The sequence below is a fragment of the Haliotis rufescens genome, unplaced genomic scaffold (genome assembly GCF_023055435.1).
Source record: "Haliotis rufescens isolate VD_foot unplaced genomic scaffold, xgHalRufe1.0.p SCAF_13, whole genome shotgun sequence".
Lineage (NCBI taxonomy): Eukaryota > Metazoa > Mollusca > Gastropoda > Lepetellida > Haliotidae > Haliotis > Haliotis rufescens.
This window is the reverse complement of record NW_025963813.1, coordinates 18,792,821-18,819,795: the sequence shown is the minus strand read 5'-3', so window position 1 is coordinate 18,819,795 and position 26,975 is coordinate 18,792,821. Positions and strand designations below refer to the sequence as shown.

General features: G+C 34.8%; 1 protein-coding gene and 1 long non-coding RNA gene across 15 annotated transcripts in view; one reads left to right on the top strand and one right to left on the bottom strand.

Annotated features, from left to right (window-relative positions):
• The window catches only part of LOC124132247 (zinc finger protein rotund-like), a 406,713-nt gene that overhangs the window by 91,585 nt on the left and 288,153 nt on the right, over window positions 1-26,975 (bottom strand). The window lies entirely within an intron of this gene.
• LOC124132248 lies at window positions 1,026-15,592 on the top strand. The gene is made up of 3 exons (XR_006860765.2): window positions 1,026-2,845; window positions 14,689-14,746; window positions 15,528-15,592. It is a non-coding gene; the product is annotated as an uncharacterized LOC124132248 (long non-coding RNA).

Here is a 26,975-nt window from a genome sequence, read left to right as displayed (position 1 = left end):
AAATGATACAGTGTACGAGTTTAAATGAAAGGCAATGCATAGGAATAGCATGTTTGTTATACCGTTCGAGTGAATTTTTTAGATCACATGCCATTATTCTGGTTAGTTGCACCATGCCTCTGTGTTAAAACTGGTTTAAGTTGGTGTTTTTTGTGCATTATCATGGATGAAATTAGTTTTAAAATCTGTTGAAATCCTTTAAATGAGAGGTATGCATTTGAATTTTTGTACATTAGGTTTTTGTTAAGCATTTCAGTGTGTATGGCTATTATATATATTTGTTAACTGTGATAGGAGAATCTTTATTCTTCATAAGCATACATTATGTATTTTTAAAAACATACAAATATTTAAATGATATGAAGACAAAGGATACATAAAATGATCCATGACTCTCAGGTCCCTAATTGATAGTGATTCTTAAACACAAGATTATTATACAGACGGAATCGTACAATGGACTCAATGGAGATTTCTCATGCTTATGAAAAGGGTTTTGTTGCTCTTATTTCTATTGAAATAACTTGTTCGTGGCTATTTTAGAGTTTGAATGTATCGCACCATGTATCGGGATGGATTTTGAGGTTATCTCCTTCAGCATCAGTTATTGGAAATACAAATTATATTCCTTGAAGCATGAAACAGTTCTTTTCAAGATCTTTCAAATATTCATATTTGTAGTTTAAACTCAGCATGTTTTCAAGCAAACTATATGTCAAAAACAACATATATAAATTCACCAACTAAAATTGTTCGTTTAACAAAATACTGTAAGAGTCTCACAATACCCATTTCTAGAATGCACATTTACATTTCGTTTGTCTATTTTTCAAGTTTTTATTTTGATATGATATTTTGCCATACAAAAATCTTTTTCCCACAAGTGTATTCATCCAATTATTGTTTGATATTGAAAATAATCAAAACATTTCTTCTTTCATAAAACACATGCATATATGTTTGAATATTTCATTATACACAAACACATTTAACACTTAAGGTTTACAGAAATTTGTTTTGTCAACGGTGGTATTTTTGGTCTGTTGTTTATGAATGTGGCTTTTCTCAGATTTTTTCCTGAATTATTGGTAGCTAGATTATTGTTAAGTACATAGTAAAATAAATTATGCAAGAAAATATTTGTATAGGATATTTTATCTTCAAATTTGTTTTAAATGTATTCTTAATCTCAAATGACAAATTAGGTCAAAATGTTTTCTAATGTAGTGATAATGGGTGTCTGCTTTCTGCATGGTTATGTCAGTGATAAGAAATGTCATCGGTTCTGAGGATCTTAGCTGTACAGAAATAGATGTGTTATCTCCATGAAAAGATAGATACCATATCTATCAAGAACAATGTCTTCAACTGATCAAAACATTTTATACCCTCTGATGACTTTTCAGTAATTAAGATCATTTTAAATGACTATACACAAAAACAGTTCATTATTTTCTCAGAATGCAAAGAAGAGATTTTACAAACAGAAACGGACTCAGAAGCAAGTGGATTCTATTTGTTAATTTTTGGTTTAATTTAGAAACAGCCAAGAAAACTGAGATGGCTTTGAAACCATCAATGGGTTGGACATTATGTGAGCATGTGGGGCCTTGTACCAGCTGCATGTGTGACGAGCACACACATAAAACACAGGGATAGCCCTTTACAAAAGTCACTGTTTTAGCAGGGCAACACATTTAATGGGTCAGCACAATGTCAGGAGGTATGTCTGTTGTTGTCATAGTAACTATACTTTTAAAAGATAGGAATTGTTTACTTAAAGTAACAAAAGTATAATTATTATTATACAGATTAAAATATATAAATGCAGCAAAGAGGACTCTTGTGACTCTAGTAATATTATTATTATTATTATTTTTTATTATTATTTTTTATATGTTTACTTTTATTTTTTATACATTTAAACGGCAACAGAGGTTTACAATATTATACAACTGTTAGGAACAAACATTTCAGCCCATATTTAGCAGATATGGACATTTAAAAAAGGACACACGATCATATATCAATCTTTGTTTCCAGTCCATGAATATGGGTTTTGGAAAACATTATTCTGTACCTACAGTCTTTATGAGTTTGCACTGGTGGTTATCAGTACTTATTGGTAAAGTAGCAATTTCAAAGATAACAAACCTGCTAGCCCCTGAGTATGTACACCTGTAATGAAAGCAATTACTAGCATGATGCTTCAATTTATTTTTTTCACTCAAAGAAGACAATGATAGGACTTATAAGAGGTTTATGATTTCAGATACTATTAACATGATGAATAAACAATGACACAGATTTTCATCCATAGTTTTCAAATGGGTGTGGTTTTATGGAATTATTAACTTTTTGTCAGTTTTCCACCACAAAAACTTTGACAATTAAGTAATTATGCACAAATAACAAAATTTATGGCTTATCTGAAAATGAATATAAAATGTATTTTAGATGTTATGGCAACACAGTGGTAGAAAGGAAAGAATTGATATTTTGCACTAGAGCTGTTTTTCATACAATCTGGTACCATTAACTCTGGGGTGTGGTGATGATAATTCATCATCTAAACATCTAATTGGTAAAGCCTGGGTTTAAATTTTTTGAAAGTGAGTTATTCATTTGAGAAAAAGATATTTCAGGAAGGACTGATAGATCTGCATTTTAGAAAAAGTGCAGCTGGTTGAAAACTAGGAGGTTAATTTAAAAGAAGAAGCCATGCAATTATTTGAATTAGGATTGTGTGTTTCAGGGAAATGGCGGCATGGAAAAGTTCACTGAGAGTGGCATGTTGGCTGAGTTAAATTACAGTACATTGTCTTCAGGGTCATGCATCAATAAGGTAGGCTTGCTAAAACAGTTGTTGAAATTAGAAAAGGTGCAATAAGTAACACTTGGTGAGTAAGGAAAAACACAATCATGAGCAATTTTGATTGAATTGATACAAGTATACTCCCAATTCAGTATTTTTCTTTTTAAACATTATTATCATATCGTTAATGAAAAGGTTTAAAAAAATATCATACTTGACTTTTTCTTATAAATGCATAAAGGCATTGGTAGAACAAGTTCTCAAGGATATTCTCAGTAATCAGGTGCATTAACAAGAATACATTTCTTGTAACACACAATCACATCAGGTTATACCTGCAGAGAGAAGATGTGATATGGTTGATTTATTAAGTTTTGTAACATTCATTCATCTCTTTGACATAAATCCAATTTCTAGTAATTTATTACCTAGCAAAGCCTAAATTACATTATAAATAATAATCAATTAGAGAAGAAGCATGAAAATATTTAGTTGACCATAAAGTCTGAGCTTTGAACTTATAATTGTGTTTTGGATATGGAAACAAATTTGAAAATTGGATGTCAATAATATTCCTACCAGCTGTTTTTTCCCAACCAATTGTGAAAATGAACAATTATCCTCTCATCAACAAATTCCTATGGATTTCAGTTATTACTTTTGTAATGAAATAAATAAAAACAAATAATTCAGCAAAATAGATAAAATAGACATCTTAATAGTACCTACATTATACATTTATTTGATTAAAAAATATAATCACATGGTATAAAAAGACATTTCAAAAAGGTGTAAAAATAAAAGGTAATTTTGTAAGTAATGAGTAATAAATTCATATTTGACATCTTAGTAACAGAGCCCACAGAATAAAAAAACAAGTGGAAGTGATGAAAAGAGTATGAATGCCATTTACCAAGCATGAAAAGCTAATGGCTCTTCAGACTGTCCAATGTAGATAAAATGACGATGCTCTGCTCTGCTTGCCATTTTCTTGATATATTCATTTATGTGAAATCAAGTCAAAACGATACCATCAAAACTGTTCTCAAACACGCAACAGAAACCAGCCATAGATGTACTCTACTGGTTTTACAGCTATTTTGCATGATAAATCTTCTCTCTGCGTTCAATTATTGAACAGACTGCATGGTTGATTTAGTTGACCTTTGAATGACATTATTTTGCAAAACTGTCATTTTGAAATTCCACAGTTCAAAATTTGAAATAGCCCCTATGACAATTAAGGATCGTAAAAAAAATTCTGTGTGTATATGTCATTTCTTTTTAGCTTTTCATCCGCCATGGTCTAATATTGAATCGTAGTTGAATACACATGAGGAATTTCAAAGGAATTCTTCTTAATATGATCATTTACTTATGAAAATTCAAGAGTGTTTTCTCAAGTGTCTTGATAGCCAAAGTGAAAAAGTAGCAATGAAAACACTAACAGAGGCCCTCAGCACCAAAATATTGGAGAAAAAGAAATATTCTTTTATAACAAGGGAATTAGGGTTTATCTGTGTTTTTACACATTACTTTTACTGTTGGTGGTTCCAACTTCTGCCAAAACATCCTATATATGGTTGCATGTGACAGAGCATTGGCATGACCTTTTCAGCAGGGCACCATTGTGATCAGGATCACCCAAGTAATGACAGTGATCCCATATCTCATCTGCATTTCATCTTGTCCATTAGTGTATGAAGACATTGTGACATTGTGTAGGATAACCATTTCTAGGATTGTGAACAGTGTCACTAGATTCGGGTCTCATTTCTTTTAAATTCCCCATAAAGGGGAAGCACAGAGAAGCACAAGGGCCCTTGTCAACTACCTTTATGTAACGACAAACAGTGGTTCCCATCTCCAAGCAGGAAGGAAAAGACTCAAGCACAGCAAGCAGTGTGTCTGTGAAGACCCAATCCAAAAGCAGCTGGAGCCTCATGCAGCCTGGCCAGACTGGTTGCTCAGGCATGAAGGTTCCGTGCTTCTGGAATGGGGCTTGCAACTAGAGCAACTTCTGACTTCACTCCTGACTCCCGTCCTGAATCCACCCCTGTCTCCCCTCCTGAATCTCCCCTAAATGTGTCCTGAATCCTCTCCTGACCCTTCTCCTCTCCCTTCCTGACTCCTCTTCTGATTCCTCTCCTCAATCCCCTTCTGATTCCTCTCCTCGCTCCCCTCCTGATTCCTTTCCTCACTACAATCCTGATTCTTCTCACTCCCCTCCTGATTCCTTTCCTCACTACAATCCTGATTCTTCTCACTCCCCTCCTGATTCCTCTCCTCACTACAATCTTGATTATTCTCCTCACTACAATCCTGATTCCTCTCCTCACTACAATCCTGATTCTTCTCACTCCCCTTCTGATTCCTCTCCTCACTACAATCCTGATTATTCTCCTCACTACAATCCTGATTCCTCTCCTCACTACAATCCTGATTCTTCTCACTCCCCTCCTGATTCCTCTCCTCACTACAATCCTGATTCCTCTCCTCACTACAATCCTGATTCCTCTCCTCACTCCCCTCCTGAATCCTCTCCTCACTCCCCTCCTGAATCCTTTCCTGACTATTCTCCAAACTCCCCTCCTGATTCCTCTCCAAACTCTCCTCCTGATTCCTCTCCTCACTCCCCTCCTGAATCCTTTCCTGACTATTCTCCGAACTCCCCTCCTGATTCCTCTCCAAACTCTCCTCCTGATTCCTCTCCTCACTCCCCTCCTGAATCCTTTCCTGACTATTCTCCGAACTCCCCTCCTGATTCCTCTCCAAACTCTCCTCCTGATTCCTCTCCTCACTACCCTCCTGAATCCTTCCTGAATGTCAATCACTTTTAGACATTTTTAACATGACACCAATTCTTGAAGAAGAAGTTTAGGATTATCTCATAGCAAAGGAAAGCCATGTGGACACCTGTATGCACCATCCCTTTGGGTATGCCCTTTGTGTTGTGCTGTGGGGAAATTAAAGAATCCCAACTAACCTCCACAATGTTTTCTCTCAACAAGGAGTAAAAACGTCATATTGCTATTTTTTAAGTTAGCTGAGATAACTGGTAGGAGAAGTAAGTAAAGTAATATAAAGTTTGTAATAGCTCTATGGCAAAGTACATGAGGAGTTATTCTGCCATACTCCTTTTCACACCTTATATGCAAGGGTAATAATTCAAATTGTTGCAATTATTCTTAAAAGATTGTAAAAATCCTTGAAATTCAAGAATTTTTATTCTGAAATACATCAACGAAAAACATGATATGAAATTTGTGGAATTATTATTATAAGATTATTCCAACCCCTAAAAATCAAGAATTTTTATTAAAAGTTGGATATGGCTTCAAAATTCTCCAAGTAGCCATGATATAGAACTTTTTATTGAGACAATTCAAGGGCCAGACTTTTTTATAAGCTCATACATTACTTCCTTTATCAAAATGGTAGCTCGAAAAATGCTCTGCAAAATGAAAAAAAATAACTTTGTATCTTTTATGAATATATGTCACAAATCTGACATGGCAAAAGCTTTTCTTGTCAGAGTTCATACCACACACACAATAGACACTGTCTGTGCTGCCCTTTTATCAAATGGTATTTCAGTACTTGCAGTTTGAAAGCGTCACATATTTGATGTAAGAAAATGTCAAAATATGACAATCACGCAAAAAAGAACTGCAAAGAAAAATTCCAGAAATTTCTAAAGGAAAATGAAGCTATATTTCCTAATCTTGCCAGCACAAACAATGTCATTACCATGAATTCACACTGTAATCTGTTTCAAAAGGACATTTCATACCATCATAGCTTATCACAAACCAGTCTATTATCCAAAATTCAAATTTAAAAAATGATAATTGAAACAGGAATTTAAACTTATAACTGACTGCAATACATCAGTGTTAAAACTAGTATCATCAAAGCATTTTTATAAAAATTATATCCAAACAGTGAGTATTTGGTGTAAGAATAAATGGTATTTTCAAATGACCAAATTCATAGATGTATGGATTTTAATATTATTCAGTCAAGTGTCTAAATTGTTCTATCTTTCCAACAGCTGATTATCTGCCTGACAGCAATCCCCTCAATCTTGTCCTCAGGAGAGCTTGGCCCATGTGCCCCAGTTTACATAGGATTAAATGGCTTCATCCCCGATGTTTTTTTAAAAATCAATCACTAGTAAAAAACCATGTTTCTTTACAACCCTTTAACAATACACACACCTCGTGCCCTCATACAAACCATATGCCACAATACTGCTCACCTAACAACTTTATCATACAAACTATATGCCACAATACTACTCCCCTAACAACTTTACCTACACAATTTTTCAATATAAATTGCTAATCAAATCACAGATATCACTGATATGTCTCCTCGATATCAATTTAAGACGCTACACGGTACCTCGACTATTGTTAAGCTTGTACATATCTCAGTACACAATTACGTGGGTGTCGAGCCCACCAGCCTGTCATTCACAAAAACAGTGATTTACCTCCGCAACTCCCAGCGAAAAGGTTGCTAATAGGCTTACAAGTACTAAGGGCTTCATAATTGACCCCTGAAGGATACTTGCCAGTGGATAAATGATCATATCATGTAGGAGGGTTCATACGTTTTTGTAGTTGGTAGAGAAAACCATATTTCTTACATCTCACTGGTTTAAAAGGAATGAAGGCAAAAGGGACTGATTCAGGATGATTAAAGGCACACTCTGACTTGGAAAGTAACTCATGTAAGAGAAAGAATGTGTTGTGATTGTGTTGGTCATGGTCGTGAAAGTATTATATACTAGTTGACCCAATTACTGACCATGTCAAAGGTCACTACTTATTTTACTCGTAATCCCAGGCTAAACAACTGTCATATTAAAGTGAGAACATTATAATCGACATGTTAGGAAAACGTGACTTAATTTAGTATTTTTATCCATAAAATAAACTTTTAATGTAATGGATGACCAGACGGATTATACATAAAATATTTATCATTTTTTTATGAAAAAGTAATCCAATGCTCACAGAATTGCAGAATTTCTTTTCATGATGTTACGTATGAGTGTAAAATATTTATTCTTTCAGTTTTTCCCTTGCATTTCTCTCTTATCTCTTCACCCACAGCCACCTTATCCCAATACCAACCAATATACCAGACTGTCATGTTGGTAAATGTAGGACTGACATATTTTTTTTACCCTAGTTGTGAACCATACATTCAAAATATTCTGACAATATGCACTTTTTCTCTTGACGGTGGCAGCTGTTTTTGAATATTGAAAATACAATTGTAATTATCATAACCCCAAACCTAAAACCTGAACAAGTTATATATTATATATTCTTACGAAATCACCAAGCATATTGTTTCATGAATGCTTGAACTCACCCTTGTTTTAATACCACTTGTGTCTGTCATTAAATTATATTTAATTGATATTATTATAAAAAATATTATTAATTATATTTACTTTTGTGTTCATTGCCATAGGGAAGGGGTGGTGTGGTGTCCTCGTGGTTTAAAGTGTTCGCTCGTAACTCTGAAGACCTGGGTTCGATTCCCCACATGGGTACAATGTGTGAAGCCCATTTCTGGTCTCTCCCTGTCGTGATATTGCTGGAATATTGCTAAAAACGCACAAAACCATACTCACTAACTAACCCATAAGGAAATTCAAATAAATACATATTATGTACTATTTTATTAGGAGACTATATATATTTATGCAATAATATTTAATCAACATAGAATAATGGAACGAAAAACTCACTCACTCACTCTCACTCATATACCCAGTATACTCTTTCATCTCCCTTCATCCTCACTAAGACCTTATGTACTTCCTGTATTCTTTTCTCATTCTCTCACTCCATGCCTCTAGGCTTTTCTCACCCACAAAGGTGGAATCTCTCTCTCTCCTTCCCTACCTCACTCACTCAGTACTTTATCTCACTCATTCAATGTCAGCATCCTTCTAACATTAACACGTTGTATAATTCTCCTCTCTCTGAAGTAATTACCAGACACCCAGCTTTAAGATTTGTTCAATATTCAAAGAATTAATGACTCAAGAGGAGATTAAAAATATTTTCAATGAGTATCCCATCATGAGACAAGGGAATCTGCATTACTATCTTACTTTTCTTCTTCAGAGAAATCATGATGGTGGCCATCAAAATTAATAATTGGAATTGTACTTTCTCTATTTTGAATATTCTATTAAATCACACCTGTGGTGAATCAGGGTAAGAATATAGGTCCCCAGCAACCTATGCTTGTCATAAGAGATGACTAAATTGAATTGTGTGGTTAGGTTCTGTGGCTCATCATATCCAGAATGCGTAGATCGATGCTCATGATGTCAGTCACTGGATTGTCTGGTCTGGACTTGATTATTTACTAACCACAGTCATATAGCTGGAATATTGCTGAGTGTGGCATTTAAACAACAAACAAACAAACAAATATCAAAATGTAAAGATTCAAAAGGAAGCTTGGGTTTATTGTTATTACAATTGAATGATTTATTATCAAGAGCAAAAGTTGACAATGGATCTAGTCATTAAATTGTTCTGTAGATTGATTTTAAAGTACTTGCTCCAATACTGTAATAGTCATCGTCATTATGTCTTACAAAGTCAATAAACTCAGTTGTATATCTATTGATCACTATATGCTTCCTGATATGAAGCGAGATGACAGTTATCTCAAAAGCTTATTTATGTAGGCTTGTTCTGTGATCATTCCAGTGAATGATGACATGGACCACCCTCCCCATCATTATAACAGTAGGTCATGCTGACTCACTTCACAAATACCATCCCCGAGTCACAACCAAAGAAACCAATATTACAGCTGAACCACCTACAAGACAATATAACCTTGACCAGACACATCAGAAAGGGTGGTCAGTAATAAATGTTGTTGGGTGGGATGACACACAATGAGCCATGTTACAGTGGAAAATTCTTCATGCCTTCAATGATGGTATCCTTCAAAGTTCCAGACAATGAGAAGCCATTTTGATCATCTAATCCTCATCATAATTGTTGCTTATAAAAAACCAACAAAGCTTTTTTTCTTAAAAATAATTATTGTAAATTAAATATTTAAAAAAAATTTAAGATTCAAAAAGACATTTGATGTTTTGACAACCAAGATTATACTACTACCAGCAAAATGAACTGAGTGATGTCCATCCTTAAACACAGAAGTTAAAGGAATGTCAAGGGATATCTACATGTCTGACGTTTCATGGCTCATACAGTGACATGGGGAAAAACTGAAACAGTTTGTACTGTGGAGTGGGCAAGCAGTCAAAAGTGCCAGGCTAGCAAGCACCAGGTGCTGAGATTGTATCCCACTGGTGACCGGGTTGTTATTCATCCTTGGGACCAACAGTCTTTGCAGTGCTGTCACTACCCCTACATTTCACTCTAAACAACCCTCTCGTCCGATGGTAGATGACCAGATGGTGGAACACGAATATATACATACACCTGAAAACACAAGAGTCAAAAAGTGTGGTGTCACCCTGGGCAAGTAACTTCATTCAAATGTGCCTCTGTTCAACCAGCAGGGAATGGGTAAAGGATGTGTAAGGTAGATGTAAAAACCCAAGGAAGCTTGGGTTGTAATCACCCCAGGGAGTTGAGAATGATAACAGTGTAATAATAATAATAATAATAATAGTAATTAATTAGAATGTCCTTGTTTAAACTTTACTTCATACCTAATATTAACCTCAGCAATGTACATATTTTTGTAATTCTAAAAATATGTTCCTATTAACAAACATATGTTACATCAATTCTGGGTTGAATAGATAACACTAAAACAACATGTGTGTCCTGTAATGCAGATCAATAAGCAAACTGAGTACTACAAAATATACTGATGTTTGTTTCTTTGTCTCATTTCTAATAGATTCAGGTCCATTCAGCCTCATTACATCCAAACAAAGAAATTTAAAACCATGTGTGCACTAGACATGCACTTCCATTCTCAATATGGTGAGTGTGTTGTATGAAACTGTATGTTGATCCAAACACACAAACTGTGTAATTTAGACTATACCTATACATCATATATACTATATATTGTATTTAAATATAAAAAAGGTATCTCTTTTGTGAAAAAGAGAAATTAAACTGTGAAAAAATAATATTTTTTATGTATGTTTCTGTTGACTCATTCCAATTGTGGCAACAAAGATTTATATAATATTTCAGAATAGAAATCCAATTGCTGTTTGATTTACAGTGCCAGCACAAAATGACAGTAAATGAACATTTTGCTCTAATATTGGTCCTGGCAACAAAGGCTTAATATGAAATCTATATTTCCCAATTGGTATGTGTACAGAAGGGTTCACACACACCTGCTATATTAAATTCAATGTCCAATAACGTTCAAACAAACAACCTTTTCAAGAATTAGAAAACTGCCTCTCATCCTGTTGCAGATATCCCCTTTAACACTCAAACACATTTTACTCAGTCAGTCCCTGTTTTGTTCGACTGTTTTGTTTAAAAGGACTTTGTATGTTAGTACAATAGAAGGATGATGACATATTTGTGCTTGTTTGAAGGTTTTTAGAACATTTTTTAAAAGGATATTATTTGCAGTTCCAATAAACCATTTGGCTGAAATCTCTTACTTATACAGCTTACCAGGGTTTCAGCTATACAATATATATATATATTCACTATATTGGATAACTAACATGAAATTTGGCTTTAAAAGCTGGACTCAGTGTCTTGAAACATTGAATGCTGTGATAAAGTAGACCTTGACCATATGTCCTGAAATAAACTGCTCAAGATTTTCAATATCTTGACATGTTAACTAACAATGGTCTAAAAATATGTAAGAACTCAATATCTTGTAAATGTCTACCTTTGGTATAATCTACAGCTATCTAGGAATTATACATAACATATAATACCAAGGCATTATACATAACATATAAGTCAAATTTGAACAGTCTAAGGATTTTATAATAAATATCCTTTTAGATGCCCACATTAAAAATTAGAGCACTATAAAATGTTCACTTAACCTCATAAAGTGAACTACATCACATATCTCCTATACATTCATACTGGGAGTAATATGTGTTTTGTTCATGAGGCTAAGACAAGGATTTCATGTCTCATACACATCTGACCCTGCCAGTTATACATGCTCAGTACTTGTGACGAAATGCCTTATGGCTATCAAAGTATTTAATGCCTTAAATGAGAAGCCTCAGACATATCCTTCCCAATATTGATGCTGTCATTTGTGCTTGAACCTATGACATAGCCTCTTAACACCTTGGGTATATATCTTATTTCTCAAGAAGGAAAGATATTTATTGAGATATTATTTCAATGCACAATGCATTATGTGATAAGCTTAAAGCTCTTGTGAAATATTACCATTATACCCAAGGGAAAATAGTATTTAGTATTATTTCATTTTGGAAATGCATTGAAGGGCTCTAAGTTGATAGGAGAGCTTTAAAGTCCTCTCAAATCACTGCTGTCATCTTGAATTTCAGGACATTAGGTACTGTTCCACATTATATTTCTGTTGCTAAGAAACAAGGTTATATTTCCTTCAGTTAGACTGTTGATCAGTTAAGTGTTGTATTACATGAAAATGTGAAATAACCATCACCATTAAATCATTCTCTCTGTCAATTTTTTAATTTAAAGATTGCAATTTTATCTTCGTTTTGCCACGCTTTTGTGAAATATGGCAACAGAAGATGTGTGTTTTTTCAATCAAGTACTCATTTTTTGTCATCTTTTGACCCAAAGTTCTAAACACGTGATCTTAGTTTTCACGCCTCTGAGGAGCTAGGAGGCTCAAAACTGCATTCGAAAAATATAACTAAAAGTTTGAAATATAGTTGAAGCACACAATTTGAATCAACAAGCCATGAACCAACCTGAAATTTACTTTCAAACTTTCATTACCTAATTACCTCAATCGTTTTGGAATGATATTTGTAGAGCCAAAAATGATGGGCTTTACTAAATTCATGATATTCAGTAATAAGCAGTGCTATTTCATTAATTCTAGGATTACATTTGTGTTAGTTAATCCACACAGAAATTCAACAAAGTCAACCAGACTCTTCATCTTTGAGTTTCGAGTAAACAGAATGCAGGTTATTGTCCATGAATACCTAATGGAAACACTATAACACAAGCGGAACTGGCATATACATACATTGCATAGTTTACGTCACAAAGCCATTTTTTCATATTTTGAAAACCAAAACCATATGTTACAGATTAGTTCTATATATGGGTATCAGTTTCATCAACAAAATATACATTACTAAAACAACCAGGTTCTACTTCTAATATTCCAGAATATAGTTCTATTTTGATGCTGTTATTTATGAAGCTAAAAGTTGAATATCAAAAAGTCCAACAAATAAGCATAATAATATTTTTCTGTCAGTATTAAAACAGAAATCATGAATTGTAAATTAATGCATGTTTATGTATTATAAAAACAAAATATCCATTCTCATTATATTCTGAACACTGTCACATGTATCATATGGGTGGATATGTTACCTACAACTATTTCTAATGTTTAATTTTTTGTTTGATTAGTGTCACTTTTTAGAAGACAAAATTGATTTTTTTCAAAGTTTCCAAGATGTTGACACAAGTTGAAGAATGATTAAGTTTTTAAAGGCAAAATAACCATGCACATTTATTAACCAGCGAATTATAACAGATTATAACAATATTGAATTTGACTCGTTTATACTAAAGTAACTCTTTAAAGGCCTCAAGGCCTGGTGTGTTTTTTCAAAATTAATGCTTATTAGTAATTCATATATTCAAATGTTTCTCAAAACCTATAACATGAATCTAACTGAATCAACCATTCGATCCCAAAGTTGAATATTGAATAATTGAACATCTTCAAAACGATTTCACTGATAACGTCAAATCATTCATTTGATAGGCAATACAAACATTAGTAGTCATTGTATATGAACCTATATCTCTCTTGTTAGCTTGCACAAATATTCAACACAACTTGATCACATGAATAGCTTTTTAAGTGATCTTTCAATGATTATTGAGAAAATAAAGCACATCTTAAGGCAGAAAGAGGTCTTGTAAAGGAGAAGGTAAATTGAAACGTTAATATTTGATACAATACTATGATACCAACCACCCGGTCTGTTCAATGTCCTTATTTCCACTTCTAACTCATGTCAAAGATACATTGCCAAATCTTATCCCTGATGTCATACCGTTCAGGTATTGAAAAAAACGCCTCTGAAATATTAATTAACCATCTATATTCTTGTGCAGAAAATAATCTACAAAGCACATATATGTATATAGTATATGATAGAAATCCTTTTAGAAGTGCTTCAGAAGCATGTATATTTGAAAAACTGAGGGAATAAATATATACCTTTTAGGCATTTCTATGAATTTAATCAAGTTTTATTTGTGAAAAAATTACATTTAATGTCCAGCAAGACAAACCTGCCAAATGATGTGACACATGTGCTATTTTGTTGGATGTAACAGTGAAAGAAATGTCTGTTGCTGTGCAACATTTTGTTATTGCTGTACGAAAATGACATGTGACGTAATAACACCAGGGACTGTTGCAATGTACAAGAAGGTTGTCAAGATTTCCATACTGTCAATCTACCTAAAACAATTCTTTTTTCCTTGCTTAAACTGAAACCAACTCTTTTAAAACCAATGCCTAATTGTTTAAATACCATAATTGAAAGAGACTGATAAATTAGTTTTTGTTCTAATATTGAGCAAGTCCATATATTAGTTCAAGTTCTACATCAAGAGTTGCAAAATACAAAGATTCATTTCTCATTTCAGAACATGTTCAAATGTCTAATTAGTGATGTTCTGGACTGAAACATTACAGTATCTTAAGGTAAATCATATTTGTGTTTTGACTCAGGTTAATATTAATAGAGAGGTTCCATTTTAACAAGCATCCACAATGAGATGTTCCTAGAGGGTTCTACAGAACTTGATGACTTCTTTGCCATCATGTGGTCTGAAAGTTGACTGTTTAAGAATGCAGTTGCAGTACACCTGTAAGGCTATGCTACACCTAGTCTACATGGGGTGTACTTGATCACACACCAATAACACATAACTGCACTTTCTATCTTTGTGTGACCATTGATTCTTAACGAGTATGTCAACTCAACCAAATCCTAGGTTCATACAGTGCTTAGACACAGATATCGACTTACTCCTTCAAGAAATAGATATTTTTCAACAAGTAACTTTCAAAGTTTTTATGTACTTAAAGAAATTCTGTCTATATGTACATTAAGGAATAGGTTGTTTACATAAACAATAAGAAACACTCAGAACCTATAAACAACACTTAGCCCTTCTCCATGTTAATACCACAAGGAACATATTCAATACATATTCATCAAAAGTGTGTGTGTGTGTGTGTGTGTGTGTGTGTGTGTGTGTGTGTGTGTGTGTGTGTGTGTGTGTGTGTCTGTGTCTGTGTCTGTGTCTGTGAGTGGTGACTGATATGTTCTGAGCCTCACATAGCCAGACTTGACCTCAGGACGCTCATATGATGCTAATTTTTGTCTGTAATCCCCTTCTACGTTGATACACTTTTGTCAATGATGTTCGAATGATTTTATCTCAGTTTCATAGAAGTTCTTCACTTTGCTGTCCAAAAGGTTCTCCACAGCTGCTATGATGTCATTGGAGTTAAATTGGGTTCCAGCTTCTGCTGTCTTCATTCTTGGGAACAGCCAGATCACAACAATAAGGTAAGTGCTGAAGGAGTTCAAAGCCACACTCATGCATTGTAGCAATGGCAATGACTGATTTGTGCATTTGCACATTGTCCTGTTTGAAGAGCACACCTTTTCTCCGCTTTCCACATCTCTTAGTCTTAATTTCATCCTGTAATTGCCTACAAAATGCAGCATACAATATGCTCCATATATTGCATGGCCTTTTGAAAGAAAGTTCACCATGATGACACCCTGCAGACAGAAACTTTCCAGCTGATGGGGCAGTTTTTACCTTCTTTGGTGGTGGTGATGCTTGCACTGTTTTGATTGTTATTTGGAAGTCACAATTCTTTGCAAGAACCTTACTGGATCAGTTTCAAACAGAGCTGGATAATAATGAGACACGTGCCTGGTGTGTTTGTTTTCAAATGTCAGAAGATTTGGAACCCAACAACCTGATACTTTCTTCATTGTCAAAGTTTCTCTGTGATAATGGAAAAGGCTCTCTCCTGGGAAATGCCTATTGAACTACTAATATGAAATCATACTACATAAACAAGAAGGTAACAGGGAAGTAGATGTCCCTATCTAAGATTTAAATTAGTCCTTAGATTCCTGCGTTCACCTGATTGTTTAAGTGTAATTTGACTTATTTTACACACTTATTAATGGAGAAATAGTCTTACCATTGAATGTAATGAACTACAGAAAGTTTTTTACATTTTGTTTTTACGTCATGGCTTGTTTTATGTGTTTGACGACTTCTTAAAAAGATGACATGATACATGGATTAATATATTTCTCACCTAGTTTCATTCATGGTATGAACAATCTTGATTTGGAAAAGATAATTTGATGCTTTTTAGACACAATATAAAATGACTGTTCTCCCAATGTAAATAATGTCTTGAATAGATTAACAAAAACATAGGTTGATCAAGTATCTTAAGTGGATAAGACATGCCTGTTTGTCATCAGTTTATGTAAATTGCAAGAATATTTGAAAACAAGCAGATATATTTATTACCTTTTATTATGACTGTATTTGTTTATTATTATGTGGTTATTTTGCCTGAGAATTATACAATAAAAGATCTGCAAAAAGCTCCTTTCGTATGGAATTATCAGGATAATGACCAACATGTCACTTTTCTTATTTATGTTTTTACAATTCGTATAGAAATAAAGTAAACAGTATAGTATCCTGTGATTACAACATTAAAAAAAGGTTGAAACAATTGATTTTGAAGGTTGAAACAATCGTATGTCACACCTGGTGCATCAATGTTCTTTTATCAAATGACCAAAGTATGTTTTAAATTCCTTCTAAAAATGTGTGCATACATATATAATAAAAATATCAATTTTGTTAAAGTCATCTATTCAGTTTTAGTAATTAGATAACATGAAATGGCTACTTATTAATCTGTTTGAAAATGAAATTACAACATTAAATATTTAAGACTTCAGAGGAAATATGTCTATTTAACATTTACAATTATATATCAGGTTATGACCTTTGTCTAAAGGTAAGAAATATGGCACACATCACTAAATTTGTAAATGTTAAATTAATGTTCAAGCAAACAGGAGATTATCAAAAGGTCATGAATTTTGTTGACAGATCTATGTATGATATAAATATCCATTGTGTAATTCATTGCGATAAAAATATGTAAAAAATCTGCATCATGATTGCAACTGTAAGTAGCAGGACAGAAATACTATGTGTATGTTTATTCACCCAACCTTCACCTCAAAGAAAATACAAAATATGTACCAAAAAATGGCATATTCTTCATCAGTAGCATGCAGGATTTTCAAAGTTGTCATTTCGTTCATTCATCAGGGATCATCTGCTACATACATGTAAGTAATCAGAAATAATCTGAGAATCTGTATATTGTTATATTTGTTTATGTATTCCATTGTAACCAAGAGAACTTAGTCCAAAATGCGCATAAATACTGTCATCACTGTGCATGATTTTGCATCATTCATATCATTCGTGGCATGTCACAAAATGGAAACTTTGATAATTTCTGTGGAATTTACCAAATCATTATAATGTATCTTTTTTCATTCCTAATTCTTGCTGTGATCCTCTTCCACTGCACATTCTCAAAACATTTTATGTAACGAATAGACAAATGGATCTCTCAGAAAAGGAGGAAATGTATAAATCTAAATGTTGCTTTGTTTACAATTAAAAAAAGTAGTTTTCCAAGCAGAGCAGGTTTTTTTAACACCTGATGTATTTTGCTTGATTTCAATTAGTCATTTGATGCGAAAATGTATGAGGAATTCATGGATGAACGTAATGCAGCTGATAGGAAATATATGCGATGTAATTGGCGTATCATAACCATCATACACGAAACATGGCTTTGTAACAATGTGGCAGAAAGTTCACTTCAGCGTTCATGTTTACGTATTTTCTCAAACATGCCAAACGATTGGTGATGTTTCAGAATGATCATTGCAATGTTAAAAACCATACTCACACGTGATCACAAATGTGCTATTTCCCTCAATATATTCCAGAATATCCAATATTTAGATTTCAAAACATACATGAGTGCTGTAAAAAGAGAACAACCCTATGAATTTTTTTTTATTTTCAGTGGTTGTTTTCAGAATTTTTGGGCAATTAAATTCTGGAAAATTATATCTGTCGTATATGAACATTTCAGGCTGTCAGCATAAAACCACTAAATTTACGATCTTTCAACTTTCAACTGTTTTTTTTCTTCACAAAAATAATATTCTAACAACATCCGTGGTAGAATAGGTCTTCAGCAACTCATGCATGCCGTAAAAGGTGACTATGCTTGTCGTAAAAGGCGACTAATGGGATCGGTTGGTCAGACTCGCTGACTTGGTTGATGCATGTCATTGATCCCAATTGTGTGGATTGATGCTCATGATGTCAATCACTGGATTGTCTGGTCCAGACTCGATTATTTACAGACTGCCATCATATAGCTGGAATATTGCTGAGTGCAGCATTAAACATCAAACCCAACAAAGCCAAACCCTATTTCAAATTTTGAGAGCGCCCTGGGCGCTTATTACGTCAAAAACGGTAACTGATTTGATGTTCAAAGCAGTGTTATACTGTACTGCCTCACTCACAGGCCTGTATGTCCTCTGTGGTTCACACACACAATTACACTGGAGTATGTAGATGATCAATCAATAAGCAAGTTGGGCCTCCACCTGATGGAGTTCATGCTGCCAACAATTCGATGACATTTTCCTAACAACTATTTTCCGGCTAATCTGATTTTTTAGCGCATTTCAAGATTTTGCCTGTGAAATGTACTCTCATTATGGACATCCAAGCCATGGATGATACGTCTTGCTTGCAACAGAACATATATCACTGGATATGGTAGGATTAGACTGCTTCAACTACAATACATATATCATAAGAACATAAGCTCAACTTATGTTTTCTAAACCAGCAGACACACACCTTTATCACAGAGTATAAAACCCATGATGATTTATGATATCATATATCTTTGAAAATTGTAGATGTATGTTTTATTGCCATTACATTACACAATTGATTAATCTTTTTACGTTACATTTAAAGGATATGTGATACAGTGATCATGCATGTCAACAACTCTATTTATAAAATGTTTTATTGATATGACTGTAAGTTACAGGTGATGGATAAGTGACAATGTCAGAGACATGTGGCCTTGGTGTGACAGAAGGACTTTTGGGTTCTTTGACAATAAACAACTGTTAGTAAGCCTATGGTAACTATCTAGCACCATTCCTACGATACCAGTGAACCTTCCTGAAACATTCCAATAAACAATTACAAGATGATGAAAAGTGAATTTTCTGAGATGATAAAAAAATGAACATTTCCCAGGTGACAGACAATGAACATTTCCCAGATGATAGACAATGAATATTTCCCAGATGACAGACCATGAACATTTCCCAGATGATAGACCATGAACTTTTCTCAGGTGACAGACAATGAACATTTCCCAGATGATAGACAATGAACTTTTCCCAGATGACAGATGATGAACTTTTCCCAGATGATAGACCATGAACATTTCCCAGATGATAGACAATAAACATTTCCCAGATGATAGACAAAGAACATTTCCCAGATGACAGATGATGAACATTTCCCAGATGATAGACCATGAACATTTCCCAGATGATAGACAATAAACATTTCCCAGATGATAGACCATGAACATTTCCCAGATGATAGACAATAAACATTTCCCAGATGATAGACAATAAACATTTCCCAGATGATAGACAATGAATATTTCCCAGATGATAGACAATGAACATTTCCCAGATGATAGACAATAAACATTTCCCAGATGACAGACCATGAACATTTCTCAGGTGACAGACAATGAACATTTCCCAGATGATAGACAATAAACATTTCCCAGATGATAGACAATGAACATTTCCCAGATGACAGACCATGAACATTTCCCAGATGACAGACCATGAACATTTCCCAGATGACAGACAATGAACATTTCCCAGATGATAGACAATAAACATTTCCCAGATGATAGACAATAAACATTTCCCAGATGATAGACAATGAACATTTCCCAGATGATAGACAATGAACATTTCCCAGATGATAGACAATAAACATTTCCCAGATGACAGACCATGAACATTTCTCAGGTGACAGACAATGAACATTTCCCAGATGATAGACAATAAACATTTCCCAGATGATAGACAATGAACATTTCCCAGATGACAGACCATGAACATTTCCCAGATGACAGACCATGAACATTTCTCAGGTGACAGACCATGAACATTTCCAGATGATAAACTATGTATGAAGAACTACATATATGAGTGCAATAAGATGCCATGCATATTAGTTATTCTTTACTAGTTAAAATCAGGAAGAATCAAAATAACGCTGACAATCATACCAAACACAAATCACGAACTGTGTTCTCCATTTGACATCCTGTTGACAACAGGACAAAGGCTATATTGAAAGTTTTTACAAACTGTCCAAAGTTAGATGAGTTAAATTCATTTTCAGCCTCTTGGAGTATTTGTTAGCAGTTGAGTAAGTGTGAATAGTGTCGAGGACAAACCTCTTGATTCTGGATTAAAAGTCTTAAAAGTTGTAATTATAGGCCCAAAATGTTTGCTTTTTTAGTTTAGTACTTAATAAAATAGCAAGTCCACCGAAGAGTGTCTGAAATAAATAATAGGAAATTTATGATCATATGTTTCCGTTATGCCTAGGGGGGTGTTGGTGTAGGCTAGCGGTTTAAGAGTTCACTTGTCATGCTGAAGACCCGGGTTCGATTCCCCACAAGGTACAATGTGTGAGCTCATTTCCCCTGTCTCCCACCATGATATTGCTGGAATATTTCTAAAAGTAGGGTAAAACAATACTCACTCACCCTATGAGGGGCATTCCTTTATCAATGCACATGTACACTCAGTCATAATTAATACTGTAGATTATCTTAGGGATTTGGGATTCTTGATGATCGAATAGTATGTCATTACTTACTCAAGGACACATTAAAGAGCACACTTGGAAATGTACTACAGATATAGAGAAATGTCAACTGTTATCAAAATAGTAGAAGATAAAAATAATTATCACTAAGTTAAAGGTAATCACTAAGTTATTATAGGTAAATAATGACAAATTTAAAGGTATTTACTATCAAAACTACTTTCATTCATACTTAGCATCCTCAAATAATTTGATAGATTCACAGTGAGTATTATTGAATAAAAATGCAAGTTCACTTGACATACAGTTCGTATGCATCAAGAGTACTTTTTTGTTTGTTTCATTGTGCACCACCCTTGGGTATTAACTCAATAAGCTGTCAAATGCATCATCATTAAAGTGTTTAGTCTGATATCTCAAAGCAATCCATCACAGATCAAAACTATGTCTGGACCAAGTAGTTTATCATTACCATTAGGCAATGACAATGAGACTTGAATATTTTGTTTTGACCCTGTGGCAAACTATTAAATAAAAATGTGCTTCCAGTCGTGTATAAATGTTTAAAAGAAAAAGGCAATATTTTAGAAATCCCACTAAGGAATAAAAATTGAGTGATGTTTGAGTTTCGTTGCATTTATGGAAAAAAGGAATTGGTTCAAAAAATTATTTTAAACGAAAAAGGAAAAACAAAAGCCTTAATCTTTGATTTATTTGGATACAGTCACACTATTTTGACATCTCAGTATGTTTTGGGATAAAAATTTGATGATTAAAATAACATTTTTATTCATGATGCATCATCATCATCATCACCAGCAGCAGCATCCACATCCACATCCACATCAGTGACATTGAAGCCATCGTGTACTTGCATTTGTGGGTCAATAGCTCTGAAGGTCTTTAGAGACACACATGCATATCTGCACATATATGGTGAACTGAACGATGCCATTAGCTGCGATTTGGCTACTGAAATGTGCTCTAACACAGCAACTGGATTGCTTAGATGGCAGAAATCATAGGGTGTTTCCTAACTGCCTAAGCATATATAGCTGCTTTCTGAAGCATATTCAACTGTCAAAGGAGGACATATCATACAGACCCTTTTGAGTCCACGAGAATTGGCAAATATCAAAGTAAAAAAAGTGCTGAACAGTGGTAAAGTAGGGCACTGGAATAACATTTTCAAGAGCAGGGTAGGTCTAAAATGTGTGGTAATGGTCTTCAACCTCCGGTAGAAAATATGAACATGAGCAAGTTGTGACCTAACATGAAAGTGTCACTGATGTCGGCAATGGTTGTCACTTCATCGCATTTCACAACACATTTGGAAGGTTTATCCCCCTCATTTGAATCTGACGATTCCACTGGACCTAAAAGTACTTTCATACACTGTCCTTTGATACACAGATCCAATCCTGAACCAGCTTCTGCAGCTTCAGGGATGCCCTGAGTCCAGTTCCGTTAGCTTCTGCTACAACACTTCTCCTAATGTCACTTGTCACAGCTAGCTGTCTGCAGACTGGGCCATGTTTAATAATTAATAACTATTAATTACATCAATGATATAATTGGTTGTTAATGTCTGCACATATAGTATGATATAGTCAAAGTGACATCTTTCATTTGTGTAGAAAACCATGTAATGCTTTCAATGCAACATTTGTTACCAAAAAATACATAGATATTATTTGTTCATATTTTGTATTATATTCAATTGTAGTATCAGTTTTGGTCATGCCACTGTGGCATACAACTTGTATGTCATGCCTGAACTGAGTAGTTTGCAGATTGTTCTTGGAGAGAGTGAGATACAATTCTAATGCCGTGTTGAGTAGAATTTCCATTTTATCAATGCATGATTGTTCTAGGAGCCACCCTTGCTAAGATCTTGGTGGCATACCATTGCTTATCATAGCAAATAATGACATTCATCGGCTCTGGGGTCACGAACAGTTTTATGTTACTACATATTGGGATGTATTCATATACATACTGGGGCACAAGCCCGTGAGCCTGAGTCAAACCACCTCAGGTGCAGATCTTGGTGGTAGTAGCAAATATTCATTCAAATATTCAATAAGTGTGATGTATATATTTTTGCAAACTTTGTCCATGGTTTTCAAAAACAAACTTTGAACTTACTTGAGGCTGAGCCATATAAATCTCTTTTGATGTGTATTTGATTGACACTATCCAATTCAACTCCTGTCGGGTACACATTATACAACTGTCTGGGATTTATTTTAAAAGCACAACTTGTAACAACAACATATCTCTTACAATAAGCATGACACACTAATTTTATTGCAAAGTGTTTCTATGGCAACTAGAAGCAAAGAATTTTATCAGCAGCAGTTGTGCTATGACGTTCTTATTTTAATATCTTTTCAGTAATCTTTACTTAAGGCAAAACAATTTCTTAAATATTCCATCACAAAAACACCTTCAAGGCATAAGGAGGCTTTACCAAAACATATTAGCCTCCGTGATATTTTCTTAATTAGAATGAAGAACATTAAGGAATCAATTTTTAGCTATCCATTTGTTGAATATCCAGTATTTTTCTATCTTAAGTGCAAATCCTTGGTTCCTAAACCTAAACCAGTTCTAGGGACCTTATTTTGATTATCCTTCTCAAATAGGTACAAATATGAACCTTGTTTCCTAAAAAAAAAAAGTTGAATCAGATAATCCTTAATTTGAGACTGAAAATTTGTAATAAGACTATTAGTAATCCAAAGAGACTTGATAAGACCTTTGAACTAATGGTTAATTCATGAAAAACATCTTTCAATGAAACTTTAATAATAATTTCCCAAACTGAACAATCACTCATTATGGCTACAGACACAGATCCTAATGTTCTGTCAACACATTTATTAGGAGCAAAAAACAGGATTAGATGGGAAAAAACTTGATTACATGTTTTCTTTCACATAAGCTTCAACTGAGTTTCTCCCATCTCATCTCGTTTACAAAGGAATTCCTCAAGGAAAATCAATACCAGTATGTTGAACATTTGTGTGCTTGGAGGGACCAGCATGCTTTTTTAATGATGTTCAATTTCATCCGTGAGCGCCATGCACCTTTAACGAATATCCTTCCCAGCATTCATTACATCAGTGCTAAAATTAGCTTCTGCTGCCCACGCCATTGCTTGGAATTGGAAATTTCATCAGCTCTATTTATAGTAATGCTACTAAAGGCTCACATTATTGTACATAGCAGTTTGACTCTTAACTTTTTTTCAAATATAAAGAATTTCCTGCCCTAGGTGTCTAAGTCACCTGTTCAGCCTCCCCATGTCCTCCGATCATTTACTTTGCCAATTTTTGTCCCATTTTTTCATTACATCTGGACAACAAAGATTGATTTGCCATAAATTCAATCTGTTGCAAGGCCTCTCAATGTACCATGAGACATCCGGACATCTTGTCCCATATGTTCTGCCGAATGAGGTCATCTTTAAGAGTAGCATTTTCTGAGGAGTGTCTTTCCTTCCTCAAGAGGACTTCCTAAAGATGTTGTTGTCAACTGTGCATTCATCTATGATGAATTTAGGAATATATAATAGCAAAAAATATTTTCATTGCATGGTTACTAAAGTAGTGTTACTGAAGGCACAAAGTTACTGATCACCCTACCAAAGTCTTCAAAAATCAATTTATCTCAAACCATGACCTCACATTCACTGCTTCAACCTTCCTAACAACCAGTATAGGTTGCAGGGACCTATTCTAACCCAGAATCACCATGACCAGCATAGGTTGCAGGGACCTATTCTAATCCAGAATCCCAATGACCAGCATAGGTTGCAGGGACCTATTCTAATCCAGAATCACAACGACCAGCATAGGTTGCAGGGACCTATTCTGACCCAGAATCCCAATGACCAGCATAGGTTGCAGGGACCTATTCTAACACAGAATCCCAACGACCAGCATAGGTGACAGGGACCTATTCTAACACAGAATCCCCATGACCAGCATAGGTTGCAGGGACCGATTCTAACACAGAATCACCATGACCAGCATAGGTGGCAGGGACCTATTCTAACCCGGATTCACCATGACTGGCATAGGTGGCAGGGACCTATTCTAACACAGGATCCTTATGACCAGCATAGGTGGCAGGGACCTATTCTAACCCGGAATCACCATGACTGGCATAGGTGGCAGGGACCTATTCTAACACAGAATCCCCACTACCAGCATAGGTGACAGGGACCTATTCTAACACAGAATCCCCATGACCAGCATAGGTTGCAGGGACCTATTCTAACACAGGATCCTCATGACCAGCATAGGTGGCAGGGACCTATTCTAACCCGGAATCACCATGACTGGCATAGGTGGCAGGGACCTATTCTAACACAGAATCCCCACTACCAGCATAGGTGACAGGGACCTAACACAGAATCACCATGACCAGCATAGGTTGCAGGGACCTATTCTAACACAGAATCACCACAACCAGCATAGGTGTCAGGGACCTATTCTAACCCGGAATCACAATGACCAGCATAGGTGGCAGGGACCTATTCTAACCCAAAATCACCATGACCAGGATAGGTTGCAGGGACCTATTCTAACCCGGAATCACCACGACCAGCATAGGTTGCAGGGACCTATTCTAACACAGAATCACCACGACCAGCATAGGTTGCAGGGATCTTTTCTAACACAGAATTACCACAGGGATAAACATGCCAAGCAATCAGCAATGGTAGTTCAAGTTATTCATTTAATTTATTTCATGCATTCCATTGAATCTTTCGATTGGGAGTCTTTCAAAATGAGGCAACACTTTGAGATATGACATATTCTCACCACTGACATCCATGCTTCTTGAGGCTTGTTGTTGAAGTTATTTGGATTGGGGATGTTTGGAGATAAACAGATTCATATATTCTCACAACTGACATCCATGCTTCTTGAGGCTTGTTGTTGAAGTTATTTGGATTGGGGATGTTTGGAGATAAACAGATTCATATATTCTCACAACTGACATCCATGCTTCTTGAGGCTTGTTGTCGAAGTTATTTGGATTGGGGATGTTTGGAGATAAACAGATTCATATATTCTTACAACTGACATCCATGCTTCTTGAGGCTTGTTGTTGAAGTTATTTAGATTGGGGATGTTTGGAGATAAACAGATTCATATATTCTCACAACTGACATCCATGCTTCTTGAGGCTTGTTGTTGAAGTTATTTAGATTGGGGATGTTTGGAGATAAACAGATTCATATACTCTCACAACTGACATCCATGCTTCTTGAGGCTTGTTGTTGAAGTTATTTGGATTGGGGATGTTTGGAGATAAACAGATTCATATACTCTCACAACTGACATCCATGCTTCTTGAGGCTTGTTGTCGAAGTTATTTGGATTGGGGATGTTTGGAGATAAACAGATTCATATATTCTCACAACTGACATCCATGCTTCTTGAGGCTTGTTGTTGAAGTTATTTGGATTGGGGATGTTTGGAGATAAACAGATTCATATATTCTCACAACTGACATCCATGCTTCTTGAGGCTTGTTGTTGAAGTTATTTGGATTGGGGATGTTTGGAGATAAACAGATTCATATATTCTTACAAATGACATCCATGCTTCTTGAGGCTTGTTGTTGAAGTTATTTAGATTGGGGATGTTTGGAGATAAACAGATTCATATATTCCCACTCTCAGATGTTATTACAATAATCAGCAATGCAAAAGCTTATGTATTGTGGTTTGTCAAAGAAAAACCCACCTTAGGAAGCCACACAATTGTTGTGCTGGATATATGTTACAAAAGAAAATAATGCAGATGTCCTATTATCAATTGCAATGCTTCATAATACTAATGGCTGAAGGTTTGGCTTCAAGATAA